At 37.5% G+C, this 14,998-nt stretch overlaps 1 protein-coding gene across 5 annotated transcripts in view; it reads left to right on the forward strand.

Moving 5' to 3' along the window:
• The window catches only part of RNF180 (ring finger protein 180), a 294,055-nt gene that overhangs the window by 43,482 nt on the left and 235,575 nt on the right, over positions 1–14,998 (forward strand). Inside the window, exon 1 of one of the 5 annotated variants that reach the window (XM_007176045.2) lies at positions 14,168–14,250. The exons of the other annotated variants lie outside the window; for them this stretch is intronic. The gene's annotated coding sequence lies outside the window, so the exon portion shown is untranslated. Of the gene's footprint in view, positions 1–14,167; positions 14,251–14,998 lie in introns of those variants that run through there. 5 annotated transcript variants of the gene reach the window in all.

Raw genomic sequence — 14,998 nt, forward strand, 5'->3', positions numbered from 1 at the left:
GAAGTGTTCCCTCCTGTTCAATATTTTGGAATAGTTTGAGAAGGATAGGTATTAACTCTTCTTTAAATTTTTGATAGAATTGCCCTGTGAAGCTGTTGTGTCGTGGACTTTGGTTTTTTGGGAGTTTTTTGATTACTGATTCAATTTTAATATTAATAATTGGTCTATTTATATTTTCTGTTTCTTTTTTATTCAGTCTTGGATGATTGTATGTTTCTAGAAATTTATCCAGTTATTCTAGATTGTCCAGTTTGTTAGCATGTACCTGTTCATAGTATTATCTTATGATTATATTTCTGTGATATTGGTTGTAATTTCTTCTCTTTCATTTCTAATTTTGTTTACTTAGACCTCATTTTTTTTTTCCTTGATGAGTCTGGCTAAAGGTTTGTCAATTTTGTTTATCTTTTAAAAACCAGCTCTTAGTGTCATGGACATATATACACTACCAAATGTAAAATAGATAACTAGTGGGAAGCAGCCGCACAGCAGAGGGAGATCAGCTCGGTGCTTTGTGACCACCTAGAGGGGTGGGATGGGGAGGGTGGGAGGGAGGGAGATGCAAGAGGGAAGAGAAATGGGAACATATTGTATATGTATAACTGATTCACTTTGTTATAAAGCAGAAGCTAACACACTATTGTAAGGCAATTATACTTCAATAAAGATGTTTAAAAAAAAAAAAAAAACCAGCTCTTAGTTTCATTGATCTTTCCTATTTTTTTGTCTCTATTTTCATTCTAACCTTTATTATTTTATTATTTTGTTTGATTTTCTCTGTTTTAATGAAATTAGGGGAAAGAGTTACGTATCCTGGTCTTGAAGGTGTGTCCGTGTGTGGGAACATCCCTATACAGGCTGCTTGTGCCCCGTGGCTTTGGTGGGAGAGTTGAATCTGAAGCAATCATGGGCCATGTCTTCTCCTGGGATGTGCTGCTGACCACTGCCTTGGTGGGAGGTAGGGCCAAAGTTGGATGAGGTAGAGCCAGAGCCCAGTGTGAGTCAGGGTTTTTCCCATACTTGATGATAATTGCACCCCTGTCTGGTGGTGGAACTGTGGCCTGAGGGGCTAGAGCAGGAACCCTGAGGGAATTGGGCTTTTGTCTCAGAGCATTGGTGGTTTTGGACTTGGATTGTCTTGGTTAGGGATGAGGTCAGGGCCCAAGAGGCTGGAGCAGCAGTTCTGATCCGGTTTTGCTTCTCCTCTTCTCAGTAGGCATACAATGGTGATGGTGGTCTCTGCCTTTGTTGGGGGTGGGTGTCAGGGCCCAAGGGGCTGGGGCAGCCATTCTTAGCTGGCTGTGCTTCTCCCTACTGTGTGTGATGGCAGTCTCCACGTTGGTGGGAAGCAGTGCCTGAGCTGGAGGGGCTAGAGCAGGTGCTCAGTGTAGGTTGGGCGGGCATGCTGGGATGGTCCTGGCAGGCTGGCCAGAGCACCAAGCAGTTTTCATTCTGCTGCCTCTATCCTTGGACTGGGAGCAAGCAAGTCTGTGTGCATGCCCTTCAAGAGCAGAGTCCCGGTTTCTTACAGCCCTCTGGAAAACCCCACTGATTTTCTAAGTATCCAAGGGGACTCATCTTCCTGGTGCCAGACCCCAGGGCTTGGGTGCTTAATATGGGACTTGAACCCCTGACTTCTTAGGGAGGATGCCAAGACTGTGATATCCCCTTCCTCTTCTTGGTCACCAACTAAGGGGCTGGGTTGCAACTAGAAATGCTTCTCTTCCTCTCCTACCAGACTCTGTGTGGTCTGGCATAACCTTAGTTGTAAAAGAGCCATCTGTCCTGCTAGTGTTCAGGTCATTCTCAACAAGAGTTGCCCTATATGTAGTTGTAGTTTTGATGTTTTTGTTGGGGGAAGTGAGCTCAGGGTCTTCCTACTCCATCATCTTGATCCTCTCCTTCATGGATGTCCTTTATTGTAACGTCTTTATCTTTAAAAATTTTTGTGATAATGCTGGCCTCATAAAATGAGTTGGGAAGCAGTCCATCTTACTCAGTTTTCTGAAAGAATTTATATAGGATTTGTACATTTCTTCCTTAACTGTTTGATACAGTTCACCAGAAAAGCCATCTGGGCCTGGAGCGGTTTGTTTGTTTTTGGTGGGAGACAAGATTTAATTTCAAATTTAGCTTAATTGATTTAGAGCTGTTCATATAGCCCATTTCTTCTTGATTCATTTAAGTAAATTGTATCTTTTCAGAATTTTATTTCATCTAGTTTGCCAACTTTTTTCATAAAAATTTCCACTCCATTACATTATTATTGTTTAAATGCCATTGATTCTATAATGTCTCTCCTTTTCCCAAATATTGGTCATGTTTTATCTTTCTTTAATATCTTTCAGTTTCATTGTTGGTCTATTTTTTATTTTATTTATTTCTGGTATGTATTATTTTCTTTCTGTTTACTTTAGTCTTAATTTGCTCTTCTTGTAGCTTTTTAAGTTGGAAGAAGCTTAGATCATTGAATTTAGACCTTAATTTTGTCAAATATATTTATACTCTAAAGTATCCTATGACCACTACTTTATCTGCATCCTACAAATTTTAATATCTGTGTTTTCCTTTTTATTCAATTTGAGGTATTTTCTCATTTCTCTTGTGATTTCTTCTTTGACCCATAGGTTCTTTAGAAGTATGTTTTTTAATTTCCAAGTACTTGGGGATTTTTCAGATATCTTTCTGCTATTGTTTTCTTTTTTTTTTTTTTTTTTTCCACACACACACACTGTATTTTATTTTTACAAGAGATAGATAGACTGACACCAAGCATTGTACATGGATGACCACAACAAAAGCAACAATGATTGCAATTACCAAACATGAAACACACTTATACTATGTCATAACATTGACATTCAGTCCAGTAATCCTCCACTGTAACAGCTCCTTTACTTTGCAGTGAAAATTGATTTGTATATTCTTTTCCTCTGAGTCCTTGTGGGATTTTTTTTTTTTTAATTCAGACAGAAAGTCACAAAAATTATACTCATCCTCATCAGTTCACTCAGTCCCATGTAATTAATTTCTTTTTTTTCATCTTGATCTTTTGTTAGCACTTTTATGAGTTCATCAGTTTTTCATTAGAGTTCTGAAAATGCTTATTCATTCAGTTCAGCAGTACAGTCAGTTACCAGAAACCTGTACTTGTCAGAGTCTTTTCCATGAATTTCTTGAAGATGAAACTCTTTTATAGGAACATATTTGCAAAATCATCAGAGTACACCCAGAACTGTCTGTAAATGACAAAAGACTTAAAAATGACCATGGTTAAAGATTTGATGAAAGTTCATAATAATGCAGTTGACAAGAAAATTAGTTATTTCTGAGATATACATTTTAAAGTAATAACTAGGATTATTACTTATAACATTATACCAGAACATATAAGATTTTTAGACGTTTCCTGTAATGTCTGAAACATTTATATTAACATATTTCCATACATATTTCCATACAAATACAAATATAAGATTTTTAGAAATTTCATGTAATGTCTGAAACATTTATATTAACATATTTCCATACATATTTCCATACAAATACAAATATAAGATTTTTAGAAATTTCATGTCTGAAACATTTATATTAACATATTTCCATACATATTTCCATACAAATACAAATATAAGATTTTTAGAAATTTCATGTAATGTCTGAAACATTTATATTAACATATTTCCATACATATTTCCATACAAATACAAATATAAGATTTTTAGAAATTTCATGTACTGTCTGAAACATTTATATTAACATATTTCCATACATATTTCCATACAAATACAAATATAAGATTTTTAGAAATTTCATGTAATGTCTGAAACATTTATATTAACATATTTCCATACAAATAACCCAATGAAAGTTTAGTATTAGTTGTTTTGTTTGTTTTTTTATACTGCAGGTTCTTATTAGGCATCAGTTTTATACACATCCGTGTATACATGTCAATCCCAATCGCCCAATTCAGCACATCACCATCCCCACCTCATCGCAGTTTTCCCCCCTTGGTGTCCATATGTCCATTCTCTACATCTGTGTCTCAACTTCTGCCCTGCAAACTGGCTCATCTGTACCGTTTTTCTACGTTCCACATACATGCATTAACATACGATATTTGTTTTTCTCTTTCTGACTTACTTCACTCTGTATGACAGTCTCTAGATCCATCCACTTCTCAACAAATGACTCAATTTCGTTCCTTTTTATGGCTGAATAATATTCCATCGTATATATGTACCACAACTTCTTTATCCATTCGTCTGTTGATGGGCATTTAGGTTGCTTCCATGACCTGGCTATTGTAAATAGTGCTGCAATGAACATTCGGGTGCACGTGTCTTTTTGAATTACGGTTTTCTCTGGGTATATGCCCAGTAGTGGGATTGCTGGGTCATATGGTAATTCTATTTTTAGTTTTTTAAGGAACCTCCATATTGTTCTCCATAGTGGCTGTATCAATTTACATTCCCACCAACAGTGCAAGAGGGTTCCCTTTTCTCCACACCCTCTCCAGCATTTGTTGTTTGTAGATTTTCTGATGATGCCCATTCTAACAGGAGTGAGGTGATACCTCATTGTAGTTTTGATTTGCATTTCTCTAATAATTAGTGATGTTGAGCATCTTTTCATGTGCTTCGTGGCCGTCTGTATGTCTTCTTTGGAGAAATGTCTATTTAGGTCTTCTGCCCATTTTTGGATTGGGGTGTTTGTTTCTTTGATATTGAGCTGAATGAGCTGTTTATATATTTTGGAGATTAATCCTTTGTCCGTTGATTCATTTGCAAATATTTTCTCCCATTCTGAGGGTTGTCTTTTGGTCTTGTTTATGGTTTCCTTTGCTGTGCAAAAGCTTTGAAGTTTCATTAGGTCCCACTTGTTTATTTTTGTTTTTATTTCCATTACTCTAGGAGGTGGATCGAAAAAGATCTTGCTGTGATTTATGTCAAAGAGTGTTCTTCCTATGTTTTCCTCTAAGAGTTTTATAGTGTCCAGTCTTATATTTAGGTCTCTAATCCATTTTGAGTTTGTTTTTGTGTATGGTGTTAGGGAGTATTCTAATTTCATTCTTTTACATGTGGCTGTCCAGTTTTCCCAGCACCACTTATTGAAGAGACTGTCTTTTCTCCATTGTATATCTTTGCCTCCTTTGTCATAGATTAGTTGACCATAGGTGCGTGGGTTAATCTCTGGGCTTTCTATCTTGTTCCATTGATCTATGTTTCTGTTTTTGTGCCAGTACCATATTGTCTTGATTACTGTAGCTTTGTAGTATAGTCTGAAGTCAGGGAGTCTGATTCCTCCAGCTCCATTTTTTTGCCTCAAGACTGCTTTGGCTATTCGGGGTCTTTTGTGTCTCCATACAAATTTTAAGATGATTTGTTCTAGCTCCGTAAAAAATGCCCTTGGTAATTTGATAGGGATTGCATTGAATCTGTAGATTGCTTTGGGTAGTATACTCATTTTCACAATGTTGATTCTTCCAATCCAAGAACATGGTATATCTCTCCATCTGTTGGTATCATCTTTAATTTCTTTCATCAGTGTCTTATAGTTTTCTGCATACAGGTCTTTTGTCTCCCTAGGTAGGTTTATTCCTAGGTATTTTATTCTTTTTGTTGCAATGGTAAATGGGAGTGTTTCCATAATTTCTCTTTCAGATTTTTCATCATTAGTGTATAGGAATGCAAGAGATTTCTGTGCATTAATTTTGTAACCTGCAACTTTACCATATTCATTAATTAGCTCTAGCAGTTTTCTGGTGGCAGTTTTAGGATTCTCTATGTATAGTATCATGTCATCCGCAAACAGTGACAGTTTTACTTCTTCTTTTCCAATTTGTATTCCTTTTATTTCTTTTTCTTCTCTGATTGCCGTGGCTAGGACTTCCAGAACTATGTTGAATAATAGTGGTGAGAGTGGACATCCTTGTCTCGTTCCTGATCTTAGAGGAAATGCTTTCAGTTTTTCACCATTGAGAATGATGTTTGCTGTGGGTTTGTCATATATGGCCTTTATTATGTTGAGGTAGGTTCCCTCTATGCCCACTTTCTGGAGAGTTTTTATCATAAATGGGTGTTGAATTTTGTCAAAAGCTTTTTCTGCATCTATTGAGATGATCATATGGTTTTTATTCTTCAATTTGTTAATATGGTGTATCACATTGATTGATTTGCGTATATTGAAGAATCCTTGCATCCCTGGGATAAATCCCACTTGATCGTGGTGTATGATCCTTTTAATGTGTTGTTGGATTCTGTTTGCTAGTATTTTGTTGAGGATTTTTGCATCTATATTCATCAGTGATATTGGTCTGTAATTTTCTTTTTTTGTAGTGTCTTTGTCTGGTTTTGGTATCAGGGTGATGGTGGCCTCATAGAATGAGTTTGGGAGAGTTCCTTCCTCTGCAATTTTTTGGAAGAGTTTGAGAAGGATGGGTGTTAGCTCTTCTCTAAATGTTTGATAGAATTCACCTGTGAAGCCATCTGGTCCTGGACTTTTGTTTGTTGGAAGATTTTTAATCACAGTTTCAATTTCATTACTTGTGATTGGTCTGTTGATATTTTCTGTTTCTTCCTGGTTCAGTCTTGGAAGGTTATACCTTTCTAAGAATTTGTCCATTTCTTCCAGGTTGTCCATTTTATTGGCATAAAGTTGCTTGTAGTAGTCTCTTAGGATGTTTTGTATTTCTGCGGTGTCTGTTGTAACTTCTCCTTTTTCATTTCTGATTTTATTGATTTGAGTCCTCTCCCTCTTTTTCTTGATGAGTCTGGCTAATGGCTTATCAATTTTGTTTATCTTCTCAAAGAACCAACTTTTAGTTTTATTGATCTTTGCTATTGTTTTCTTTGTTTCTATTTCATTTATTTCTGCTCTGATCTTTATGATTTCTTTCCTTCTGCTAACTTTGGGTTTTGTTTGTTCTTCTTTCTCTAGTTTCTTTAGGTTTAAAGTTAGATTGTTTACTTGAGATTTTTCTTGTTTCTTTAGGTAGGCTTGTATAGCTATAAACTTCCCTCTTAGAACCGCTTTTGCTGCATCCCATAGGTTTTGGGTCGTCGTGTTTTCATTGTCATTTGTCTCTAGGTATTTTTTTATTTCCTGTTTGATTTCTTCAGTGATCTCTTGGTTATTTAGTAACGTATTGTTTAGCCTCCATGTGTTTGTCTTTTTTACGTTTTTTTCCCTGTAATTCATTTCTAATCTCATAGCGTTGTGGTCAGAAAAGATGCTTGATATGATTTCAATTTTCTTAAATTTACTGAGGCTTGATTTGTGACCCAAGATGTGATCTATCCTGGAGAATGTTCCGTGTGCACTTGAGAAGAACGTGTAATCTGCCGTTTTTGGATGGAATGTCCTATATATATCAATTAAATCTATCTGGTCTATTGTGTCATTTAAAGCTTCTGTTTCCTTATTTATTTTCATTTTGGATGATCTGTCCATTGGTGTAAGTGAGGTGTTAAAGTCCCCCACTATTATTGTGTTACTGTCGATTTCCTCTTTTATAGCTGTTAGCAGTTGCCTTATGTATTGAGGTGCTCCTATGTTGGGTGCATATATATTTATAATTGTTATATCTTCTTCTTGGATTGATCCCTGGATCATTATGTAGTGTCCTTCCTTGTCTCTTGTAACATTCTTTATTTTAAAGTCTATTTTATCTGATATGAGTATAGCTACTCCAGCTTTCTTTTGATTTCCATTTGCATGGAATATCTTTTTCCATCCCCTCACTTTCAGTCTGTATGTGTCCCTAGGTCTGAAGTGGGTCTCTTGTAGACAGCATATATATGGGTCTTGTTTTTGTATCCATTCAGCCAGTCTATGTCTTTTGGTTGGGGCATTTAATCCATTCACGTTTAAGGTAATTATCGATATGTATGTTCCTATGACCATTTTCTTAATTGTTTTGGGTTTGTTTTTGTAGGTCCTTTTCTTCTCTTGTGTTTCCCACTTAGAGAAGTTCCTTTAGCATTTGTTGTAGAGCTGGTTTGGTGGTGCTGAATTCTCTTAGCTTTTGCTTGTCTGTAAAGCTTTTGATTTCTCCATCAAATCTAAATGAGATCCTTGCTGGGTAGAGTAATCTTGGTTGTAGGTTCTTCCCTTTCATCACTTTAAGTATTTCATGCCACTCCCTTCTGGCTTGCAGAGTTTCTGCTGAGAAATCAGCTGTTAACCTTATGGGGGTTCCCTTGTATGTTATCTGTCGTTTTTCCCTTGCTGCTTTCAATAATTTTTCTTTGTCTTTAATTTTTGCCACTTTGATTACTATGTGTCTCGGCGTGTTTCTCCTTGGGTTTATTCTGTATGGGACTCTCTGCGCTTCCTGGACTTGGGTGGCTATTTCCTTTCCCATGTTAGGGAAGTTTTCGATTATAATCTCTTCAAATATTTTCTCTGGTCCTTTCTCTCTCTCTTCTCCTTCTGGGACCCCTATAATGCGAATGTTGTTGCGTTTAATGTTGTCCCAGAGGTCTCTTAGGCTGTCTTCATTTCTTTTTATTCTTTTTTCTTTAGTCTGTTCCGCAGCAGTGAATTCCACCATTCTGTCTTCCAGGTCACTTATCCGTTCTTCTGCCTCAGTTATTCTGCTATTGATTCCTTCTAGTGTAGTTTTCATTTCAGTTATTGTATTGGTCATCTCTGTTTGTTTGTTCTTTAATTCTTCTAGGTCTTTGTTAATCATTTCTTGCATCTTCTCAATCTTTGCCTCCATTCTTATTCCGAGGTCCTGGATCATCTTCACTATCATTATTCTGAATTCTTTTTCTGGAAGGTTGCCTATCTCCACTTCATTTAGTTGTTTTTCTGGGGTTTTTTCTTGTTCCTTCATCTGGTACATAGCCCTCTGCCTTTTCATCTTCTCTGTCTTTCTGTAACTGTGGTTTTTGGTCCACAGGCTGCAGGATTGTAGTTTTTCTTGCTTCTGTTGTCTGCCCTCTGATGGTTGAGGCTATCTAAGAGGCTTGATGGGAGGCTCTGGTGGTGGGTAGAGATGACTGTTGCTGTGGCGGTCAGAGCTCAGTAAAACCTTAATCCACTTGACTGTTGATGGGTGGGGCTGGGTTCCCTCCCTGTTGCTGTGGCGATCAGAGCCCAGTAAAACCTTAATCCACTTGACTGTTGATGGGTGGGGCTGGGTTCCCTCCCTGTTGGTTGTTTTGCCTGAGGCAACCCAACACTGGAGCCTACCCGTGCTCTTTGGTGGGGTTAATGGCAGACTCTGGGAGGGCTCACGCCAAGGAGAACTTCCCAGGACCTCTGCTGCCAGTGTCCTTATCCCCACGGTGAAACAGAGCCACCACTCGCCTCTGCAGGAGACCCCCCAACACCAGCAGGTACGTCTGGTTCAGTCTCCCCCAGGGTCACTGCTCCTTCCCCTGGGTCCCGATGCACACATTACTTTGTGTGTGCCCTCCAAGAGTGGGGTCTCTGTTTCCCCCAGTCCTGTCACAGTCCTGCAATCAATTCCCACTAGACTTCAAAGTCTGATTCTCTAGGAATTCCTCCTCCCTTTGCCGGACCCCCAGGTTGGGAAGCCTGAGGTGGGGCTCAGAACCTTCACTCCAGTGGGTGGACTTCTGTGGTATAAGTGTTCGCCAGTCTGTGAGTCACCCACCCAGCAGTTATGGGATTTGATTTTACTCTGATTGCGCCCCTCCTACCGTCTCACTGTGGCTTCTCCTCTGTCCTTGGACGTGGGGTGTCCTCCTTGGTGAAGTCCAGGGTCTTCCTGTCAATGATTGTCCAGCAGCCAGTTGTGATTCTGGTGCTCTCGCAAGAGGGAGTGAGAGCACGTCCTTCTACTCCGCCATCTTGGTTAATCTCCTCTCTGCTATTGTTTTCTAATTTAATTCCATTATAGTAGAGAACACATTTGGCATTACTTCATTCCTTTCAAATCTAAATAATGGTCCAACAAATGGTCTTTCTTGGAACATATTCCATGTGCACTTTAAACGAATATCTATTCTGTGTTGTTGGGTATAGTGTTGCACAAATGTCAGTTGATTGATGGTGTTGTCTAAATGTTCTATATTCTTACTGAGTTTCTGTCTACTTGTAATACAACTTTATAAGACAAATGCTGAAACTTCCAACTATAATTATGCATTTGTCCATTTTCTTTTTAAGTTCTGTCAGCTTTTACTTCAAGTATTTTGACATTTGCTATTCGGTGAATACATATTTACAATTGTTATGTCTTCCTGATGAATTGACTCCTTTATAATTATGAAAAGTTTCTTTTATATCCCTGACAATATTCCTTGTCCTGAAATCTGCTTTGATATTAATATAGCAACTCTAGCTTTCCTTTGATTTATGTTTGCATGATAAAAATTTTTATCCTTTAAATTCCAAACCTGTGTGCGCCTTTATATTAAAAATGAATTTCTTGTATACGATGTATAGTTTGGTCTTTGTCATCCAGTCTAATATCCTCTGATTTGTAATTGGAGTATTTAGACTATTACATTTAATGTGAGTATAAATATGTTTGAGCTTAAATGTAACATCTTATTTATTCCCTATTTGTCTCATGTTCTGTCTGTTTTTCTTTTGCTGCATTTTTGGATTAAGTTATTTTCAGGATTCCTTTTATGTCTTCTGTTGACTTTTTAGGGTACTGTTTTTCCCTTAGTGGTTGATCTTTGGTTTACAATATGCATCCGTAATTTATCACAGTCTTCCTTTAAATTATATTATGCCATACCACATATAGAGTGAGAATCTTACTCAGTATGCTTTCATTTCTCATTTCCTATTCTTCATATTGTTGTCTTCAGACATTTTATTTTATTTATTTATTTTTTTAAAATTTATTTATTTATTTATTTATTTATTTATTTATTTATGGCTGTGTTGGGTCTTCGTTTCTGTGCGAGGGCTTTCTCTAGTTGTGGCAAGTGGGGGCCACTCTTCATCACGGTGCGCGGGCCTCTCACCATCGCGGCCTCTCTTGTTGCAGAGCACAGGCTCCAGACGCGCAGGCTCAGTAATTGTGGCTCACGGGTCCAGTTGCTCCGCGGCATGCGGGATCTTCCCAGACCAGGGCTCGAACCCGTGTCCCCTGCATTGGCAGGCAGATTCTCAACCACCGCGCCACCAGGGAAGCCCCCAGACATTTTATTTTTGCATTTAAAACTCCACAGTATATTTTTAACAAACTGCTTTAACAAGTAAGTTGTCCTTTAAAGAAAATTAAAAAGAAAAAAATAAATTTTACATTTACCAACATATTTACCATTTGAGGATCACTTTACTCAGTTGTGTTGATCCAAGTTTCATTTGATGAAATTTTTCTTGTACCTGAAGAACTTCCTTTGCCATGTCTTATAGTTCAAGTTTACTGATGATAAATTCTTTTAGGATTTGTTCCTATGAAAAAGTCTTTATTTTACCTTCATTTAAAACATTTTATATACAGTAAAATTACTCTTTGGTTTACAGTTCCCTGGGTTTTGACAGATGAATAGGGTTGATTATACATAACTACAATCAAGATACAGAACAGTTACATTATTCCCTAAATTCTCTCATGCTCACCCTTCATATTCAATCCTTTCCTCCCTCACCCAACCCTGACAATTACTGATCTCTTCTCTATCCCCATAGTTTTATTATGCTTGCTCGCCTTGTTGAAGAGGGACAGCAACTTCAACAAGCCTATAACTTCTCTGCCTTCCCCTGGATCCTAGTTCAGACTCTACCTGCTGGGTCAGATAGATGTATATTTAGCTCTGTGATGAAGGGTTCTAGTTTCTCTGATATATACCCACATTATCAAGATCAGAGACAGTGAAACTGGCATGAGTTTCAGTTCATCCTCATCAGTACCATCTTTTCCTTGCTGTCCCCTACTTTACATCCATCTTCCTTTCCTGACTGCCTCAGGCACTGCATTTTTGGATCTTAGGGGTTTGGCCATCTCAGTGCTCCTGTCCCTTTCAGTTATAGTTTTGCGTCCAGCATTATATTCCTGCCACTCTCTCAGGAATTTGAGGGTTTTGTTGTTGCTGTTCATCAGTGCTCTAAGGGTCACAATGTGTATTGTCCTTCCGCTAGTAGTTTAAGGCTTTTGTTTTGTTGGAGAGACAAGGAGAAAGGATCTGGATAGAGTTTTATCTATTTCCCTCAGTGGCTGCTCTTCCTCCCCCCAGGCCTGTACCACGTTGGATTTTTGTTTGGATACCAAACACTATAAATTTCATGTTGTGGAGTGTTATACTTTGTTTTATTCCTTTAAAGGCTTTTGTATTTTGTTCTGCCTAATACTTGTTTTTAGATAATTTTGATAATTTAGAAGCTTATTTTTAGGTTCTTTAGGGCAGGTTTAGAGTAGTCCTATTTCTAAGGCTAATTTAGTCCCACTTTTATGGAATGACCCTTTGGGTCACTACTGAATGCTTCATTATTTAATGAGTCCTTTTCCATCAGGCTGGTTGGAACATAATGTTTCCTGGCCCTGTGTGAGCTCTTGGAATTATTTGGCTTATAGCCTCTCTAGTTGTTCTTTTCCCTGTACAGGTGTTCTTAGCACAGTCTCCTGGAGTTTTGCTCTAAGCATGACCATATTGGACTTTGATCAAAGACTCAAGGGGAAACCATATACGAATTTCTGGAACTTTAAAAAATATCTTTCTCTTGGGTACTGTGTCCTGCAGATTTTAGTTTGCCTTAAGCTCCAAAAAATCTGATTCTTGTTTCCTCAAGTCAGAAAGTTGACCAGACTCTGTTGAGGTTCCTTCTTCATGTGTACTGTACTCTGTTAATTGCCTCCAGGAAGAAAGTCTGGATGACTGTAGGCTCAATTAATTTATTTCTCTCAGAAGTCAGTATTTTACTGCCTGTTGTCCCACTGTTTGAAAATAGTTGTTTGTTACATTTTGTCCAGTTTCCTAGTTGTTTGTGGTAGGAAGTTAGTTATGAACTCCTATTCCTTCATGGCCCTAAGTGGAATTCCAAAAGTCATTGTTATCTTTTTTCTCCTGTTTGTAAGATGCCTAGTTTTTCTTGATGCATTCTTTTGTCACTGAATTTCAGCCATTTTATTAAGAGCCATGGTTTCCTTTGTGTTTACACTGTTTGAGGATCCCTGAGCTTCTTGAATCTATAGGCCTTTGGAGAATTTGGCCATGATTTATTCTATTGTCCTGTCTTTTCTCCATTTACATGTATGTTAGACTATTTGATGTTTCCCAAAAGTCACTGAGATTTTGCTCATTATTTTCCACATTTTTTTTCTTTCTATGCTTGGTTTTATCATTATTTTTTATTTTATATGTTCAGGTTTTCTTCTGCAGTATCTAATTTGCTGTTAAGAGAAATTTTTTTTTTTAATAAATTTATTTATTTATTTATTTAATTTTGGCTGTGTTGGGTCTTCGTTTCTGTGTGAGGGCTTTCTCCAGTTGCGGCGAGGGGGGGCCACTCTTCATTGCAGTGCGCAGGCCTCTCACTGTCGTGGCCTCTCCCGTTGCGGAGCACAGGCTCCAGACGCGCAGGCTCAGTAGTTGTGGCTCACGGGCCTAGCCGCTGCGCGGCATGTGGATTCTTCCCGGACGGGGCACGAACCTGTGTCCCCTGCATTGGCAGGCGGATTCCTAACCACTGCGCCACCCGGGAAGCCCCCAAGAGAAATTTTTAATTTCAGAAAAGTTTTTTCTCTAGATATATCATTCATTTGGTATTAAGACAATTTATCTTTTCATTATACTCATGTTTTTCTTTTAATACTTGAAAATATTTGTCATAGCTGGTTTAATGTCTGTTTATGCAATAATATCCACTTTTTGGGGGGTATATTTATATTGATCAATTTTTCTCCTTGTTGTGGGTCATATGTTTGGTTGTTTTTTTTTTTTTTTTTGGTACATATCTAGTAATTTTTCTTGTAGGTTGGACATTTAGATTTAACATTATTGAGTGTCTGGATAGTATTGTCTTCCTTTAAAGGGTGTTTTAGCAGGCATATAAGTTATTTGTGATTGAACTTCATTCTTTGGAGGCTTATTTTTAAGCTTTTTTAGGGTTGCTTTTTAGTACTCTTTACTCTTGAGCTAATTTAGCCCTACTTTTAAGGCAGAAGAACTCTTCTGGAATCTCTCCTAAAGACCGCATAAGTTCATTGAGATCTTTCTACTCTGGCTGCTTGGAACTTGAACATCTTCCCAGCCTTGCTGTGAGCCCTGTGTGAATAGTTATGTTTACAGCTCACTAGAAGATGTCTTTTCCTTGGTAAATTTTCTTTATGTGGTTCTCTGATATCTCACCCTACATATGTCCATATTGGTATTCAATCAAAAATTTAGAGGAATCACTATACAGGTTTCTGGAACTTTTTTTCTATTTATAGGCCTCTCCTTGCCAGTACAGGGTCGTGCAAATTCTAGCTGTTTAGCCTCTACAGACTCTGAGCTCCATCTTAAATCATCAAGGCTGCTGTACACTAATTGGGTTCCTCCTCCCCACACCAAGGTTCTGAAAGTTCCCCCAGGCAGAAATCCAGGGTTATTTTTAGGCTTACCTCATTTATTTTCCTTCTCTGAGGGATCACAGTCCTGTGCTTTCTTTTGTCTAATGTCTTAAAATAATACTTTAATATATTTTGCCTAGTTTTATCAGTTTTAATAGTGAGAGCATGTCTAATACCACTTACTCCAGTATTGCCAGAACCAGAAGTAATCAATGTATTTTATTTTTATTTACATCAAATTTTAAATAAACATTTTATTATATAAGTGTAATTTAATATATTCTCCCATTAAAACAATTATGGAAAAGTTAGTTTCCTTTTAGTAACTTTCCTAATCTTAGGCTTCTTTCGTTCTTCAAATCTAGCCAGTGATATCAACTTGGTACACAGCCTGTAAGGTACCTTTTCTATCCATTTATATACATATGTTTCCATAGAAAAGTTGTAATATTGGTTTTATTTAGGTTGTATATGCTTTTAGTATCGTAATTCAGAGTATATTTAGTTCTC

Source organism: Balaenoptera acutorostrata, chromosome 2 (assembly GCF_949987535.1).
Source record: "Balaenoptera acutorostrata chromosome 2, mBalAcu1.1, whole genome shotgun sequence".
NCBI classification, from domain to species: Eukaryota; Metazoa; Chordata; class Mammalia; order Artiodactyla; family Balaenopteridae; genus Balaenoptera; species Balaenoptera acutorostrata.